General features: G+C 47.9%; 1 long non-coding RNA gene across 3 annotated transcripts in view; it reads right to left on the bottom strand.

Annotated features, from left to right (window-relative positions):
- LOC109445328 (uncharacterized) overlaps nt 1-18,545 on the bottom strand; it is a 47,544-nt gene that overhangs the window by 10,263 nt on the left and 18,736 nt on the right. For 2 of the 3 annotated variants that reach the window (XR_012492922.1, XR_012492919.1), the window contains exons 3-4: nt 3,554-4,083; nt 117-339 (exon numbers count right to left, since the gene is read on the bottom strand). This is a non-coding gene — a long non-coding RNA (uncharacterized LOC109445328). The remainder of the gene's footprint in view (nt 1-116; nt 340-3,553; nt 4,084-18,545) is intronic. The other variant, XR_012492920.1, reaches the window with a different exon arrangement.

Consider the following 18,545-nt stretch of genomic DNA (forward strand, 5'->3'; position numbering starts at 1 on the left):
GCTCAGAGCTGGGCCTAAGTTTTTTTTCTTTTTAAGTGAAAATCCCTTCTTGAGAGTTCTAAGGAGACGGTTGGGAGATAGATTTAAAAAAACGAAAACAAAAAAGCAAAATGTACCTCTAGTGTCGTGAGACCAGTGGTGAACCAGGAAATATTCCGGGTGAAGAAAGTGGGTTTGCTGTGTCCTGATGGTTACGATTTGGCTCCCAAGGGACGGAATTCATCTCTCTAGTGTTGGGAACATGCTGGAATCATTCTGCCTCTAGCTCTCAGTCCCTCTCTGGGCCACGGGTCAGTATGGTCACACTGTTTTTCCTCTGCAGGGACTCATTCCATGGGCCTGAAATGGAAAAGGAGGTGACAGGAAAATAAACACCACATACCCGTAGACTGTAGGTCTCAAGAAATAACTGAGGTGGTATTAGGCCGTACGTTAGCTCGGACTCTAGAGTCCAAATCCCAGCTTTGTGGTTTATTCTCTGCGCAGCCTTGGGCAAGGTGCTTCACCAGGCACTTACCGGTTTTCTCTGCAGCTCATACCTACTGCATAGGGTGCTGAGGAAATTAAATGAGATAATGTCCATAAAGGACATAGCACAGAGCATGGTGAAAATAAAAGGTCAATGACAGCTGGCTGTTACTATCATCACAACCATCACGTCTTAGAATCTCTTGTAATTTTCCATAAAATACATAGAATTCCTAATGGTTCTGCTCAATGGCTTTTACATGGTGTCCTCTTAAAATTTTTGTATATATTAATACTTTCCCCATGTTACCTGTATCTGAATAGGTTTCCATTTGTGGCCAATGGTTTTATAATATTCCTTTGAATTAATAAGATTCTGGTTTCTTAACTTCTCCCCTGTTTGTATTTCGGTCTTTACTATTAAAAGCAATGCTCCTAAGCACCTGTAGAAAATAGGTTTTACGCTACAGGCAGTCATTTCCTTGGCTCTCCCAGAAGGGGAAACACTGGCTCAAAGTATGGACTCGGGTATGGGTGTGTCCTCTCAATATAAAGATTGACACTGGTGATGGGGGGAGAAGTCCAGTGTGCAGGGAAGTGCACTGGCACCGGGTTTTACTATTTTAGCTTGTTTTGCTAATAGATATGAAGTGGGACCTCACACTTGCTTTACCGTTTTCTTTCTTTTTTTTTTTAATTAGTTATATACGAGATGGATTACCTTCCTCACTGACTTACTATTGCATTTGGTATTTGTCTACATTCTCCAGCCACTGAGTCAATGGACAGTGGTTTCATCCTTTAGAGATGTACGGGTGTTGGCTCTTTGTATATTTTGAATTCAGACTTTTCTCCGCCATGTCCACGGTACACGTGTCCCATTCATTTCCTCTGTCTCTGAGTCTTGTTGTTTTTCATTCAGTTTTAAATCAACGTGGGTCTTAACCTGTCATCCTTATTACTGAAAATGTTAATGATTCAAGCAAGGAAGAAATGAACGCTCCTTCACAGTTGTTTAAGGATAATATTCCATTTTCATCTTATTAATATCGTGTCCCTACTCCACTGGGACGTATGATGCTGTAAGGCGTAAGTTACAGATCTGGGTTTTTCTCCACCTGCTACTCCTGAGCCCAACAAAACATATAATTATGTGATTCCCTGTGGTTCCTTACACTTCACTTGTCAAATATTTTAAAAATATTTTTTCTTTAGCCTCTATTTCTGGAGTATCGATTATCTCCCAATGACCTATATTCTGTTTTTAAGCCAGTACTATAGCATCTTAATAATTGTCACTATATTTAAAAAAACAACAAAAAAAAAACAAAAAAAACCTGCGAGAGCAAATTTCTAATAACCAGCACAGTACCTGGCATACAACAGAGGCTCATTCAATGTTCACGGAGGGAATGAACATGCAAAGCTTTCCAGATATTTTTATTCTTACGTATCATGATTTACAATAACCTCAATTCTTTGGGGTATTTTCACTGTTACTTTTTATAGGATCAAAGCTGCAAGAGAACACTGTCATCTACTGTACTTGCTTTGTCACTCAGGAGTAAGTTTTCCTCCTTTTTGATGGGAGTGTAGAACTGTAGGTTTGTCACACTGTATTTAAGAATTTTATACGCTGTACTTTAATCCCCCTTGCTTCTGATATTTAGGTTGTAAGATCCCAGCTACTTTATATTTCGCTTCTTATTTCCTTCATAGATCCTCTGTCTTTAAAGCTTCACAATGGCATTTTCTGATCGTCTTTTTTCAGTAATTAATCTTGAAAGGGATGCTGTGTGATTAAAGTCTTCATAAAGAAGCTCAGGGAAACTGTCTACTGTTCTGTCTTTATTTACTATTTCTATATTTGTTAAGCTTGTCTGCTATTTTCCATAGAGGGAATCTTCGTAGTTTGTTAGTCTGTGATGTTTTTCATGATTACAATGCTCTATTTATTTAATCTATGTTTTTGTTTAATTTTGCAACTCACCTTATATCTCATTTATTGTTTGAGAGTCAATTCTAGAATTTTTATTTCTAACCACATTCGATTTTTTTAACGTGGTATCTATTATGTAACTATAGTCTCAACCTATTTGTGATTATTATTATTAATTATTCAGACTTAAATTTTCTTTCATTTGTTTCCAGGCATATTTTCTCTATTTCCTGAACCCTGCCTTGGATGTATATTTGTTTCATTTCTGTCACTATTCACATTTTTCCTGGGCTTTTACAGATTGCTTTTTTTTTTTTTTCCTGCTTCAGAACTTGTATTAATACATTTGGGTTACTTTCGGCAGGAGCTGGGCTTAGGGTCCTTTGAACAATGTTGAAAAGTGCCAGTGCCTGGCTGCGAACAGGTCCAAATGATAAAAGTCATAGGTGACCCAAGGAAGAGAAGAGTTAATTGACCTAGAGATGCTTGAAAGAGAGGAAACGGGAGGCTGGTTCCAACAGTACGTTGATGGGAAAAAGAGGAGACCTGGCGCATCTCCAGGTGGGGTGGGGGCAGGAGGAAGCACAGATTCACACTCTCTTTGTCTTGTAAGTCACAGTCTCAGGTTTCAGATAGACCTGCAAGACGAACAGGAAGATAACTGGCCTCACAAAGAGGCAGAAATCGGAGAAGTTTCTGGAAGACGGATGAGCCAAATTTATGGTGCTTTGTAAACATGAAAGCTTAATGGGAAGAGTTTAGTAAGAGATCATGACCATACACTTTACAGCCAATGGGAAGTTAGAAATGGAGCCTAATGGCTGCTCCTACCTGAGCCGATAACGCAGATGAGGTTGGGTGTGTAGTTTTGGTGAACAGGACAAGGTTGCAGATCTCAGCTCTCACAGGGCTCACTCCTCACCCGAGGTTGTTACAGGTACAAACAATCCTGGTGAATCGCCAGGTCCCTCACAGAGAGCAGGAGTGGGGGGGTGGGGTGCGGGGGGCATGGGCGTGGAATCTAGAAAAGCCAGGGTCTGGACAATGAAATATCACCCGTGTGTTCCCAGCATTGACCAGATGACCCAATGTGTTCCCTAGTGAGGAGTGGCTCGGCCAGCTGCCAGGTGTGAGGAGGTGGCTTACCTGCCTCGCCATCCCCCACGTTTGAGGCTTGACAAGCTCTGAGCTCACGGCTCTGTCTCAAGCAGGTTTTGTTTCTGGGGCGAGAGCTCACTATCCATCAAGAGCTTTCCAATCTGCTGTGTGCTGTGCTTTGTTTTATGACCTCCCCGCGTAGAAGTAACAACAGGGGCAGCATCTATCGGAGACTGATTTGGGCATAGTTTTGGGAAGAAGTCCTGCAGGGATAGAGCGGGCAGCCCCAGGAGGCGGTGAGTTCTCTGCATCCAGTTATTGGATCCATCTTTGGTGGGAAGACTGGAGACGAGGGTGGTTATCATGTAAACAGCTAGACGAGACCACCGGCTAACCTGAGGTTCTGTGCGATGAGGGAACAGAAGGCAACTTCCAGGTCTTCATATGGAGGGAGAGGCAGCTGCGTGTAAGTGGTGAACGGAATCCTCGGGAGGAAATCAGGGCGCTGAAGTCATGTCGTGGCCTGTCAACTCTTACAGGCTACGTGACCTGAAACAGACCCTTGAACTTTCTTTCGGCTGTAAGAGAATGGTTTAAACGTATTTTAACCGCAACCCGTAAATCCTGCTGACTATACTTCCAAAACGTCTATTCTCTTCATACCTATTCCCTCAGCGTCTGCCGGACCCTGGTCATTTCTCAGCCAGACTATTACACGCGTTTCCTAAGGAGACCCCTGGTGTCCTCCAGAGTCTAACCCCTAATCCAGCCTCCAGAGTGTCCTTTCTAAAACGCAGAGTGCCTGACGTCACTCCCCTGCTTACCATTGCTCAGAGGCTCCCCAGCGCCATCGTGCAAGGGAAAGCCTCCTGAGTACGGCCATCGGACTCCCCAGCCTGCAGGCTGTAGGCCCCTGAGAGCAGGGACCACTTGCGGCTCATTCCAGCATCCCCAGGACTAAGCACCGCACCCATCCCAGGAAACAGCTCTGTGGACATTAGCTCAGTGAATGACTAACGGATTTCCTGCCAGCCCTGATATAACAATATCCCCATGTCAGCCCCAAATGACAGCATCTCTAAAGCACAATGCCTGACGCGCCTCTGTATTCTGACGTGTTCTCAGCCTGTCTAGCCCTACCTCGTGTCATTTCTCTACATTCCCCCCCACCACCCCACCCTGCCTTTTCTAGTGGTTTCAGAACAGAAGTTGTAGTCTTTTCAGAACCGAGCATGGCCTTTGAAAGGGTGCCTGACTTTGAAGGCATCTGCAGAAAAGTCTCAGGGTGCCCCAAGGAGACAAAGGTCACAGCCCTGATATGAAGCAATTAATTGCGCCCCTGCCAGAGGCTCCTGGGGCTCAGGCCTGTGAGAAACAGTGGGAGCCAGAGCTTGTGGGGGGGGAGGGGAACCAGAGCCTACCGGAGCCACACTCTCCTCCACGCCCATCAAAAAGGAATAAATAAGATGAAAGGGTTGATAGGGAAAAAGGGGGGCCCATTATAGGCTGAGGTCAGCACCCAGGCTTTGGCTCTGCTCCTAAGGGGAGAGGAAGGCCCCACCAGGTAGGTGGCAGCGAGAGGAAGGCAGCAAGCGGCTGGTAATTTATTGGGAGGCAGGAAAACTGCTGAATTTGACACCAGGAAAGGGAAGATGTCAGCTCGACATCTGCTCCTGACACCTCAGCAACTAATTATTTCTCTGTGCACTGTGGGTCGGCAGGTGGAAGGGCCCAGGGGCAGGCCGAGCCCTGTCAATAAAGTTGGGTTTGGCTGGCAAAATAAATCAGTAAATAAGTAAACACAACCCACAGCCACCCGAAACAATAACAGCCACGCATGCCCCCATAGGACCAACTGGCCTTTGTGCCTACAGGGCAGAGCAGGGGAGCAGAGGCCAGCAAGGCCAAGCCCAAGCCCCCAAGGAGTACTCGCCCCCATTGCTGGGCCCCTTATTCCATAGCTGCTGGAAATCGCATACTCCCTCCGTTTACATCTTCCTTATAACTGCAACCTGTAAGGACTGGAAAGACCAAGAACATTTTTTCAGTGAGGCTTTTTCTAAAACTCAGTGTCTCTTCTTGGATTGGACTGAGGCAAAGTTGCAAGTTTCTTTGGGAAGCGGTTTCTGAATCCTTTTCCCTCTTTCAAGGCCCAATCCCTGCCTCTCTCCACACCGCTCACCCTCCTGGGTCTCCAGCAAAGGGAAACATCTGGCCAACTTCTTCACACACCATTATCAATTGAATCAGTGACAGCTGGTTTTCATATCTTGTTCCCTAGACTGGCCAAGGATCGTTGCTGGAAACCTGGTGCCTGATGTATAGATAGAGTCCAGTCAAAGCTGGAGGGAGAGAGGGCGGAAAGGAGGGAGGGATGATGTTGGCGGGAAGAAATGAATGTTACCCCTTCAGGGCTCCATTAAAGAGACAAAAAGCTGAATTCAAAAATGCTAATTAGGGTAAGGAACTGCATCCTTGGAACTGTCCAACCCAGAGAGAGAAGTCGAAGCTCTGGAAAGATGGAAAGGGGATGACAGTGGCTCCCTGTCCGACAAGGAAGAGGTCGAAACCACCATAATTGCATTGGTCACTACCGAGTGTTTTAGTCAAGGGGGGCGGGGCGGGGCTGCTGGGGAGAGAAGGGACAAGTGCAGCCAAGGTGACCAGGTGCAAAGAGTGATGGCTCTAGACTCCAGAGTCAGCCATTGCTGTGTGCCTGGCCAAGTGCCATCAACTCTCTGAGCCTCAGTTTCCTTGTCTGTAGAATGGGGATAGGAGGACCTTCCTCAGAGGGTGACTGTCAGTAGGAGCTTCCTCCACTCTGCATTTAGAAGCTTTTCCAAGACATACATCTGACTAGGTCGCTCCTGCTGGAAACCCTTTCATGACTCCCACAGCACGTGGAAAAGAGCCCAGGTCCTCCACACAGCTGACGAGGCCCCACCTGGTCTGTGCCACCCATCTTTCCTTCTCTCCCTCACTCCTCTTTTTTGCTAGGCACACAGATCTTCTTTCAGTGCCTCCAACTTGACTTGCTGCCCCACCCCCCTCCCCACTGCCCCCAAACCTGCTCATTCATGTGCTGGAATATTTAGTCCTTCCATCTTTGCCTAGTTACTTACACTGAAGCCGTTACTTCCCCAGGATAGTCTGCTCTGATCTGCCTTCCCAGGCCAAATCCTCTTACGATATAGGGAATTCGATAGCCCACACCACCTCACCACTTCCACCACTAGCAACCTGGTCCAAGCCCTGTCATTTCCCCTCCAGGCTCCAGCCACAGCCTCCTGTGGGCCTCATTCCTGCCGCTTTTGTGCACCTACAGTCTATTTCAACACACAGCCAAAGTCCCTCCAGCCTCAGGACCTTTGTACATGCTGTTCTGTCAGCCTGGAACAATCTTCCCTCAGATCTATGCGGGATCCTCTCTCAGTTCCTCCAGTTCTCTGCGTAAGAGTCATCCCTTCAGCGGGACGCTTCCTCTAACCACTTACCCTGCTTTATTTTTAATGTAGCCTTGTTCATACCTGAAATTACATGATACATCTATATTGAATATGTATGTTTATTTGGGTTTCGTCTCCTGCGCTGAGCACCCAGTTCTGCCCGGTCACTGCTATGTCTTCGTCCCCAGGACAGCACCTGACATACCGATCTTCGGAATACCAGGAACTCTTGCTGGTAATATCATCACAGTGGTTTCTGACTGATAAGCAGCTGCCTGTTGCACTGAACTATGAGCTCCATTAGAGTGGGGACTGTACTACCGCTTACTCATCATTGCATCCCAGGCCTCGGTAACCTGCCGATACATAGCAGGCACTCCATCAACACTGACTGAATAAATGCACGAATAAGGGAATGAATGCATGCAAATGGAAACTTCTAAAGGAAACTCAAGCATACGGTTCTATTATGAAGCGAGATTAGAGTCCGTCGTATCTCCTGATCATACTTGCTAACACTGGGAAGCAGTGGTGCGGATAATTTAAAGCCTGCACTCTCCTGGCTCAATTCTCTCTGTCGCTTTCCTCAAGGCTTTCTGGAGGGAGGGAGGTGCTCAAGGGAACACATTCTTCCGCCTCTCTGATTTCGCCTATACTTTTAGTTCAGGCCCACAAACTCAGTTGTTAGGTTTCCCAACTTGTTTCCAGCACAATTAACCACTTCCCCCAATTCAGTGCTCCGAGTAGCATCACGTAAATATTGTCATTTTCTATAGCGGAAGCACAAGTGCATTTCCATCTTACTTGCAGGCAGCTTGCAAGCTCAACCTGTAGCCAATATGCCCCATCTTGCATCCCAAAATTTGTGGAAGAGGCTGAGACGGCACCAGAAAAATAGCGGTGACCGCATACAGGTTGGGGTGTGCGATGTCATAAACTTCACTGCCACATATTTGAGAAGACAGAAATAAGTTACTGGCGTCTCTGCCACTCTGAGGAAATCATCATGCCCATCTCTGCCACTCTGAGGAAATCATCATGCCCAACTCGGGGATATAAAACTTCAGAGCACCAAGTTCTCAGAGCATAATAACTCACCGTGAGGGAATCCATCAACACCCAGCCACAGTGTATTTCATAACATCATTCAGTGTGGCGATTTAAGCCCTCCAGAATTAGTCTAAGGCTCAGAGAAGTCAGGGCCTAGACGTAGAAATAGACTACCAGAAGCATCCATAGCCACAGTTCTGAATTCCTTCCCTTCTCAGTATCTTTTGATCCACCCACGGTCTGCCTGTCTCTAGGAAAGCACAGGAAAAACTGATGACAAATATGGCAGGCAGGGTAGTCCTTTTAGATTCAGACTGTGTGTTTTACCAACTTTGCGTTTCGTCTTAAAATGTGACCACTATGATATGACCTGTCTTGCCAACATTTCGCAGTGCCAACTAACTAGCACTGACCCATGGATTTGTGAGAACAGTGTGGGGTTAGAAGACCTATTCATTGGTCATGTGACCTAGGGCAAAGGCATTTAATCATTCTGAGCCTCAGTTTCCTCCTCTATGACACCTGGATGGCAAAGCCTGCTGCATAAAACGGTAACGAGAATTAAGTGAGATCACCTCGGGGGCTTCCAATAGATGCTCAGTAAATACGTGGCTCCCTTTTCTGGAACACCATCTCAAGTCACTGCTTTCCTCACTGCCAGCCTCAGTGTCATTGGTTGGCACTGACTCTTGCTTCTGTTTGGAAAATTTCCTTCCATGTGTTTTTCTTTTTTTCTGACTTCAAAATAGATTATTAGCTCTGTGGGGACAAGCACAGCCTCTTCTGTTTCTTTTGCAAATCATGACTTCACAACAGACGCTCTCTTGACTGGGTGGCTCACAAATGATGAACGTGGTGACATTGGAGAGAAAGTGCTGCCCTGATGCTGCAGGAGAGCTAAGGAAGGACAGAATCTTCAGTAAGTTCTTAGAGAAAAGGGAAGCCATAACTTTTGCACTGAAAAAAGAAATTATTGAATAAAACTAGGCAGCAGTAAAGTAAGGTTAGTAAGATAAGAAAGAGAACCCATTAGAAATCCTAGAAATTAAAGGAAAATGTCTTTGAAGTTTACAAATTTAGTAGTTGGTAAAAACTAAGATAGGATAGTTAATTTATTTTTTAAAAAATAATCTGGAAGATGGAACCAAGAAATTCACTCAAAACCAAACCCCGAAACACACATACACATAATATATGTAATGCAGTTAAGAGACAAGAAAGAACAATTGAGAGAGAGGGTTTAACATTCATCTAATTCCAGAGAAAGAGAGAATGGTGAGGAATGGCAGAAAGTCAATATTTGAAGAGATAATTGTTGAAATCTTTCCAAACTTGAATAAAGACAGGAGTCATTAATGGAAAATGATTCTACGCATCTAGCAAAGTAAATAAAAATAAATCCACTCACAGACACATTACGGAACAAGAAGGATCACAGAGAAATCTTTCAAATTACCAGGCAAGAGGACAGAACAATTTGACCAACAGCAGACCTCTCGCTGTGATAACAGGTGCCAGGGACAATAGAACACCCCCCTCAAAGGGTGAAGGAAAATAAATGTCAACCTGAAATTGGATTTTGCTGTCAGCATCAAAGACCTAAGAACAGAGGCTTAAACGAATTAAATACAGGGTTCGTTGTGTCACATCACAGGGGAGAGGATATGACAGCCCAGGAGTGGGATGAGATGCCACCAAGCCCGAGTGACCCACTCTCCTTTCTTCTGCTCTGCGTCCTTAGCTGTGGCTTCCCTCTCATTGTCTCATGAAGCCTCCCTGCCCCATGAAAGAAGGAGCAAGGATAGAAGTATACCCCTCTTAGCTTAGTCAGCCCTCTTTAGAAAGACTCCCCCCCAGCCCACCTCCCTCCCGGACCCCGGACCCCGGGGTGTTTCCTGCATACATCTCACTGGCCACTCATGGCTACAAGAATCTAAAAAATGTGGTCTTTCTGCTGAGCACACAACTGCCCTAAATAAAATCAGCGTTCCAGTTCTGTTTCTAAGGAAGCAGGAGGACGAGGATGTAGGCTGAACTAGCTGTTAGCTAGCTGGCACTGCTGCAGCTATTATTTAAGGGTGCGAGCAAAATGAAGGCATTCTTAGCCGTCAAAAGTACTAAAAGAATTTAACAGCCACTGCCTCTCACTAGCAGCAGGATCAAGGCTGCACTTCATTTAGAAATCAACTCAGAGGGAAGACCCTGACCACAAGGAGTGAGGGCGAGCACAGAGGGATAGGAAACACGTCAGTGATGCCAGTTTACTGCAAAAGATCAATAGCATTTTTTCGTTTTATAAAAGAATAAAACTAAAACTCCACATAAAAATGACAAGATGATGGGAATATTTAAAGGTGGCGAAATGTTAAGGTTTTATAAGGCTGGTGGTGCATCTATAGATTATAGATTATTCTTTGTATTTGTCTATAAGTTTGGAACATTTGGTCATTCGAAAAATTAAAGAGGGGCAATACTTACATAGAAATGAAAAACATCTATACATCAAAAGACACTACAAAGTTAAAAGACAAGAAAGACCAGAGGGAAATGCCTGCCATCCATGTAATGTAACAGGAATAACATCAGTATCTGGAATAGAGAGAGTTACGATGTATCGAAAGAGAAAACCCCAAACCCAATGGAAAAAGAGAACCCAATGGAAAAAGAGGGAAAGGATATGAATGACATTTTGTAGAAGGAGAAATACAAATGGCTACTAAATATATTAAAAATGTGCTCAACCTTGTAATCAAGTGAAATTCAATTTAAAACAAGGTGTTATTCTTCACCCACTGGAGAAATAAAAATTTAGAACGTTGAGACTACCCAGCGTCGTCAGGAGAGAACGACTAGCCTTGGACTCTATTGGTGGACACGATATCTGGCAAAAGTTGTCTGGATTACAAGTGGGCAGTTCTTAAACATTTTAAATATCTGTATTACTAGACCCATAGTTACACTTCTAGAAATCGATTCTACAAACACCATCGAACGTGTGCACTGATATATTCGCATGAGTCATCATTGCAGCAGTTACTGTAATCTGTTAGGAAGGAAGGAGATGAGACTAGATACTGGGCCGGTCGTCCCTGCTGTAAAAACTCAGACAGATGTTAAAGATTTACCGGAAATAATGCCCGCAAAAAGCACTTTGTAAACTCAAACGGGCTTTGCAGCTGTTCTCAGTCACCCACCCAACAATCCTATAAAGTGGAAACTGAGGTGCAGAGGCATTCGAGGTCAACAGCCATGACATGATAGAGGGGATGCCATCCGATGTCCGCCTGTGGCTTTCCTGTACCTCACTTCCCAATAGGAGCCATAAAGAACGGGAGGCTCTCCTGAGGAGGGCTGTTGTGAGCCTGCTGAAGGGAGGCTGGCAGTCAAGTGCACCGGACCAGCTTCCCACCTGGCTGAGTCTAGATACTGGGGGTGGGATTCCCTTGGGAGCTGAGAGCCTGGACTGCTGTCCACTGAGTACGGAGCACCGGTGGCCCCGTTATCTTCAGCCGCGGGGAGGGCTGATCATGCCATCCGCTTTGAGATTATACATGCTTTTCATTTTGCTCTTTACCAAGGGCCTGGGGACGGGAGGCCTTCAGGCATGAGTGCCTATAAATTGCATCCTATTACATTATTAATTACCACGGTATCTGGAGTCAAATAACTGACAAATGCTTTGGCAGGCAATGCTGTGAAACAGAAATCTTTGCTATTCCTTTCCTCCTGTCTCTCCCCAGATCACAGGGAGAGGAGAAGGGAGCAGACATCTAAATGTGTTTTGAACTCGTTGGAAGAACCACACGTGACGGAGGGGCCACTGGTCGGTGAGGGGGGAGTTCCGAGGCAGAAGTTAACCCAATGGAAACAGAATGATGGGAACAGACACCCTGGGATGTCTGGAACACAAGCTAAGCTGCGGGTGAGACCAAGAGGAGACAACCAGCCTCAAGTGTGGACGCAGCGAACGGGGGGGATGAGAAGTGAGAAGAGGGCTGTTAGTTTGTGGGGACAAAAGTGCTGAGGAAGTGCTGCTGCAGGAACTTGAGAAGTCTGGGGGCGTCCAAGAAAGAGGAAGTGAGCATTCTGCAATACAGGAGCTGTCTGTGGTGCAGACAGAAAGGACCTGGGCTTCCTTCAGAACCCAGAGGCAGCCTTGCTGGGCTGGAGAATCAATCCTGGAGGCCCACGGAGGAACTTCAATTGGGCCAACTGGGAGCCATCAACCGTACGGACCTGGCCTTTGCTAGGAGTCTCCGGCCTGTGCCCCAAGACAGGGAACACGTGGGGTGCCTCCGTCCAGAAGAGGAGGTGAGAGCTAGTGGCAGCCCAGGGACCTATGCTGCAGGAGGAAACCCCTCTTTGCTTCTTGGCCCCACACCCCCATCTCCACTCCCATCCGCTGTCTCCGCTCGACCTCCCCCTCCCCCTCTCCCTGTGCAGGGTGTGAGGGCAGCCTGGACTGTTTCTCACAGGCTTTTAGGACATTGCAGGACAGCAGAGGTAGGGCTTCCTGTGGTGGTAGATTTGTAAGAAGCTGTGACAGGTGGCAGGTGACAGGTGGTCGAAGCATGCCCTCTCTGTCTCCCACCATCTTATGAGGGGTCAGATATGCTGAGTCAGCGAGTCAGGAGGGACTCTTCATGTGGGAAGCAAACACTTGGCATCTTCCTGCTGCATCTATAGAGTGGGCAAAATCCCTACCTGTAGAACTGCTGAGAATTAAATCACATCCATAATACTGTTTGCATGGTGCCTGATGCAGAACAGCTGCTGAATAGATGTTAGTGGACCCCTCCCAGGTCCACTCACATACAACCATGCAGGTTGTGCCCTGCCCAGCTCCAGGGGACCCCAGTCCCATAGACTCCACGGGCATGGCCCTTCCTGGATTTGGGCAGTGCACTGCCCGCACCACCATACACGGTAGGCTGCTGAGGGCCTGCCCCTTACTCAGAGCAGACACAACCCACTCCAGGACTCTGACACTCAGCCGACCTTCCTAACCTTCCACTTGCTCTCCCCCAGCCTTAAATCACCCCATTGGTGGAGACTCTAGGAAGTAGAGCCAGCCAGGAAGGCAGTGTGGACAAAACTAGGGGCAGTCTGCTTCCTTTCCTCCCTCCTGCAAGGTTTACCTAAATCTTTAGTTTCTGATCATTTTTTAGGGCCAGTCGCTGAGTGCTGATAGGAAGTGTGCTGCCTGCCCCCGCCCTGGGCTGGGCTCTCTGGCCTGGGTGCTCGGGGGCCTGGTTGGGCTACATTGGTCCCTAGGTAGCAAAAGGGTGTTGGGGTATACGGGCTACTTTATTCTCAGCAAAGCTGGCACAAGGAATCTTGGAGGCGGCGGCTGCTGCTATTTCAATTTAAGTGTCGTTGAGTCTCAGTCCCCAAGTCACTTACGGGGTGAGCCTACAAGGCAGGGACAGAGCCTGGCTCTTAATGCTGGCCCAGTTCCCAACGCACTAATGACACCTGACAGACACCAAATCCTTGCAATTTCCAAACCAAACCTTAATGCACCAGGGTGTGTTTCACCATTCACCCACTGAAGGACATATGGGTTGTTTCCAGTTTGGGGCTCTTACAAATAAAGCAGCTATGAACATTCGTGTAAACATAAGTTTTTGTTCTTCTGCTGTGAATAGCCGGACTATATGGTCAGTACATACTATTATTTTAAAACATGGTATTGATCCACTTCTCTTAAACCTACAATGGTATCACACTGGATGTATATTATTCTACAACTCACTTCCCTCTCAATGTGTGTTCCCTCAATGTGACCCATGTTGAGCTACGGAGCTCTAGCTTATTGATTGGTCCTGACATAGTATTCCATTGCATGAATGTATACCACGACGTACTGATGCCTTCTCATCCCAGCTCTGGAGGCATCAAGTCTTTATCAGGGAATGACTTTGGTAGGTAAGGAAGCGATTTATCTTCCTGGCTTTAGAAAGGGGTAATACGGCACAAGCCTTCCCAAGTCTAGGAAACAAGACTGGCTGATTTAGTCTTGGTTCTGTCTACTACGCAGATTACCTTGGTAACGTCACTTAACCTGAGCTCAGCTTTCTCCTCTGAAAATGGGAATCTCAATAATACTGACACTTGCCTTAAGACTTGTGGGAATTAAATGAAAATATAGTATGTAAACTAAAGCATGCCAAATAAGTGGTAAATACATGTATTATTAAATAATTATAATTAGACACCTATTTTCGCTACTGAAAAGAGCCCAAATATGCATTCTGGATTTTTCATGGAAAATCTAACTTCAGATAATCTCCCCATTGTCCCCGTAAGTTGCCTGGTCAGGTCTGTCTTGCTTTGGGGGTTGGAAGACGCCATCAGTAAACAAGGTCAGGTAACCATGGAGGTCCTAGTTCTGGCCTCCCGTTAAGGTGGCGATTGTTAGGTCACTTCGTAGATGAGGAAACTGAGGCTGAGGAGTAACTAGATCAGGATCACACAGAGCTGGGCTCCGTTGCCTGTGGGCTGGAGCCCGCGGCCGCACTCTTCCAACTTTCTCACTACGCGAAGGGCCTCCAGGACCCCCTAGGCTGCCCAGTCCAGACTGAGGGGGTGGAGGGAGTGGGCGCCAGTCCTGCTCACAGGGGGCGAGAGGCTCTTCCCTGTGCCCAGCGCTCAGATAATCCCCCCCACACACACATCTCCAGAGGCCGATGCCCCCAGCCCCCCAGTGTCCTGGAGGGGGAGAGATGAGACCAGCGGGGTGACCATAGGACGGGAGGGAGGGAGAGGGACTGGGAAGGCTGCATCAGACCCCAAAAAAGGGCTTTAAATACACATTGCTGGATTGCTGGGCTAAGCAAAAAGCTGAGTGACACGACAATCTGTCCCTGGATCTAATCGGACCTCCTTCAAAACATCTGGCCATCTGTCCGTGCCCTCCTGTGCCCAGTGCCACCCCCTCACACACACAACGTGCTTTCACGTACATCACAGGCCCTTCTCCTGAACCCGAGGGGCCTGATGTGCTTCAGAACGCAGGTTTCAGATTTCAGGGAGGTGACCTGACACGTGGCCCCTCTGGTGTGTAACATCCCAGTAAGGTGTGGGCCAACTCCCTGCAAACATTCATACTTCTTCAGGGAGCGCCATGAAAATTCACACCAAGTGGGATAAATAAAGAAAAGACTAGAAATAAAAGCCTCAGCTCAGGACAGGTTTTGCCTCCAAATGAGGTACATAAAGACCCTCTGTTTGCTGGTTTCTGTGGATAAGAAGGCCTGACCCGACCTCCCCCTCTGGCCAGACTCCCGGCTGCCACCCGTGTTCTCCTGCCTCCCGCTTCTCTCATCCCTCCGCTCATCTGCTCAAAGACCCCCAGACAACTCCAAGTCCCGCTCCCTCACTTCCTCAGCTGCTCTTCCCCAGGCAAGTGCCAGGCTCACTGGCGCTCTCTGACCCGGCAGAGGGCTTCTCATTTCACAGGCTCCACTGAGTGGGAAGCTGGAAGATTCTTCTTGTGACAGGAGGGGTTTACATTTGTGGGCGAAAAAGGGATTCTGTGGCAAGTAGCCTCATATTGACCTGGTCGTAAATTCCTAACTGGGCAGGTCATGGTGGGTAGTCACGCCCCAGGCTGTAACTTCTTTAGGAAAAGGTGATCTTGGCTTTAAGCCAGCCCTGTCTGGTGTTTCTGTGCATTCAGTTTGTTGCCTCTTTGCAATGTCCCCGTCAGACCTCTCCTCCTAAAGTGGGACCACCCTCAAGAGAGCAGAATCTTCACTACCCTGTCATCCAAACCCTGCCTTGCTTTCTTAACCACCTTCAGGCACGCTGCCTTAGGTTCCCTCCTAAATCCCGAACGCATAAAAGAAACTGCAGAACCGTTATTCTCAAAAGCATTTTCTCAGTCTGTGGAGAACTTACTTCCAAGTGTACCCTCTGTTTGACTCTGATTTTTGTGAACATTCTCTGCAGGTTTGGATGCTCTTAGTTGACACATTAATAGTGGGTCGGGTGTAGACAGGCTGAGAGGGAAGGAGACTGAGGAAGACACTTGGCACGGCAGGCGGTGTTCACCCCTGGCACTGCCCTCATGGTGGGTGAGGGTGGGCACAGGCAAGGCTCCTTTTGGGACTAGGACACAATGTGCAAACTAGAATGGTGATGAGGGCAGGGCCAAGTCTAACCTTAGGATGCTTTTGTGCAAACTATAAAAAGCACAAAAAAGGTCTCAGTGCCCATTCAGTCTCTGGGTCTTGCACAGATTCAGTGCCATGTGCAGGCTCAGGGCCGTGTGCAGTCTCTGGGCTGTGTGCACATTCAGTGCCATGTGCAGGCTCAGGGCCATGTGCAGGCTCAGGGCCATGTGCACATTCAGTGCCGTGTGCAGGCTCAGTGCTGTGTGCAGGCTCAGGGCGGTATGCAGAATCAGTGCCATGCACAGATTCAGTGCCACGTGCATGTTCAGCACCATGTGAAGGCTCAGTGCCAGTGTGCAGGCCACAAGATGCACAATGATACACTGTGGCCCTAAGGAGGCATCTTCCCGACTTCCATGGGGAACCCTGGGGCTTTGGGGCAGGTGGGCTGAGTGCACAGCCCACTGGGGTTTGCAGTCCAGGGGCACCTTTCTCAGAATGGACGGTGGGGCAGGACCCCCTTAAATGGCTTTGAGGGCAGCCAACACTGGAGGTCCTGGGGGAATGATGGTAAACAGTCGGCCAGACCCTCCTCAGAAGGACTCAGGGTGTTTTGCAGGGAGTTGTCATTTGATGTCACACAGATGAGGGACACCACCAAGACCCGTGAACTGAACTGTCACCTCCTTCAGACCCAACGAACGGACAACGGGGAGACCTTGGGTTTAAAGCCCCTTAGACCTTAGGTAATCAAAGCCTCGTTCTCTAGAACTGGCTGTCCTGGGAGGTCAGGAACCTTCTCGCTGCTGTCAGGAGGGAGGCCCCCTTCTGCCAGAGGTCAGGAAGCCAGGCAGGGAGTGCTGGCCCATCTCCCAGCCCCAGGGAGCTGCCTCCGGCCTCTGCTGTTCTATAATGTCCCTTCTCTGTGTCCGGGACCCCAGGAACACTAAGGAAGTGCAGTGAACAGAGTGGAAAGGAAGCAAGAGGAAGCTCATTAAGCAATCGATGGATGGGTGGATGGATGGATAGATGGATGGATGGATGGATGGATGGATGGATGGACGGACGGATGGACGGACGGATAGCAAAGACAAATGAAGAGGAACAAACTATGAGAAGGGTTCCCTTCTGCTCACCTACCCCACCCCCACTTTCCCTAGAAGATCAAATTATGACTTGAAATCACTGGATACATATTTTATTATGTGGATAATTTAAAGGATTAGAGTGAGACAAAGAATTCATAAGCTACAGTCACAGTAGATGACAAATTGTTTCCATTAATCGCTGAAGAAGGGAGGGAAGGACAGAAATGAGAAAATGTACCTACGTGAGCCAGAGAGTCAGGTGGAGAAGGCACAGTTGGGGGAGGGGGGTGGAGACAATGACGCCTTGTTTTCTCCCTGTCTCTTGAAGCAACCCCCACCCCCAAATCAGGCTGATCTGCATTGCAGATTTATCTCAGCTGCTTTTTGCTTCTGTTGCCAACCAGAGATGGTTTAAATAACACGTATTGTTCTATGTGATTCCTTATGCAAATGTTTCTGGCCTGTTTGTTATTCCTGAATAATTTCCAAGGCCTGCTGTCTGGGTAGAAGCAGCAGCTCACTCTCCCAGCTGTGCCAGGAGTCACCTGCTAGAAGCAGGGCCACAGGGACAGGACACCTGGGTGTCCCAGAGAGCTGGGTCAGCAAGGCCCACCCCTGGACCCTAGGCTGGAGACTGTCATCACTGGAAGGCCCTCAGAGAATCGACTTTTTAACAGCGGGATTTTATAGAGAGGGAACCAAAGCCCAGAGGATGGAAGCCCCCTCTAAGCCAGGACACCCCCGAGCCGAGGAGGGTGGTTTCTCTCCGAGGAGGAGGCCAGTGAGTCCCACTAGCTAGAACCCTCTGCAAAAGCAGACTGTGAATCCAAGGACTGGCCTTCCACCAACAGTGAACAAATGAATACAATGGGAGCTATGCCCCAATGCAACTGCCAATAGCCCCATGTGGCACTGTCGTCTGAAGGCACAGCCTCTAGGAAACACATTCCTTGGGTTTTGCTGAGGTTCTCCTTGTCTTGTTTGGGAACTAAAAGACCTGGGAGGGGCCTGAGAGTGCTCTTCAAGGATGTGGAGGCTGCCCCGCTCCAAGTGCAGAAGGCGGGTCTCAGTGAGAAGCACGTTTCTGCTCCAAGAGGAAGAATGTTCAGATACTTAGCGCTGGCTCAGCAAGGAGTAGGCTGCCTGGGGAGGCGGGAGCCAGGCAGAGGATGGAAACCAAAGGGATGATGGGGGAGGAGTTCAGAGTTGCCTGGGAGCTGGGACGGTGTTCTCTGAAGTTCATTAACTTTGGGGTTCCAGAATGTGTAGAGCATACCACACATGCTCTGGTAGACAGAGAAAGCGAGAGATGCGTTTTCTAGAAGGAGGGGGCCTCAGA

The sequence above is a fragment of the Rhinolophus sinicus genome, linkage group LG17, assembly GCF_036562045.2.
Source record: "Rhinolophus sinicus isolate RSC01 linkage group LG17, ASM3656204v1, whole genome shotgun sequence".
NCBI lineage: Eukaryota > Metazoa > Chordata > Mammalia > Chiroptera > Rhinolophidae > Rhinolophus > Rhinolophus sinicus.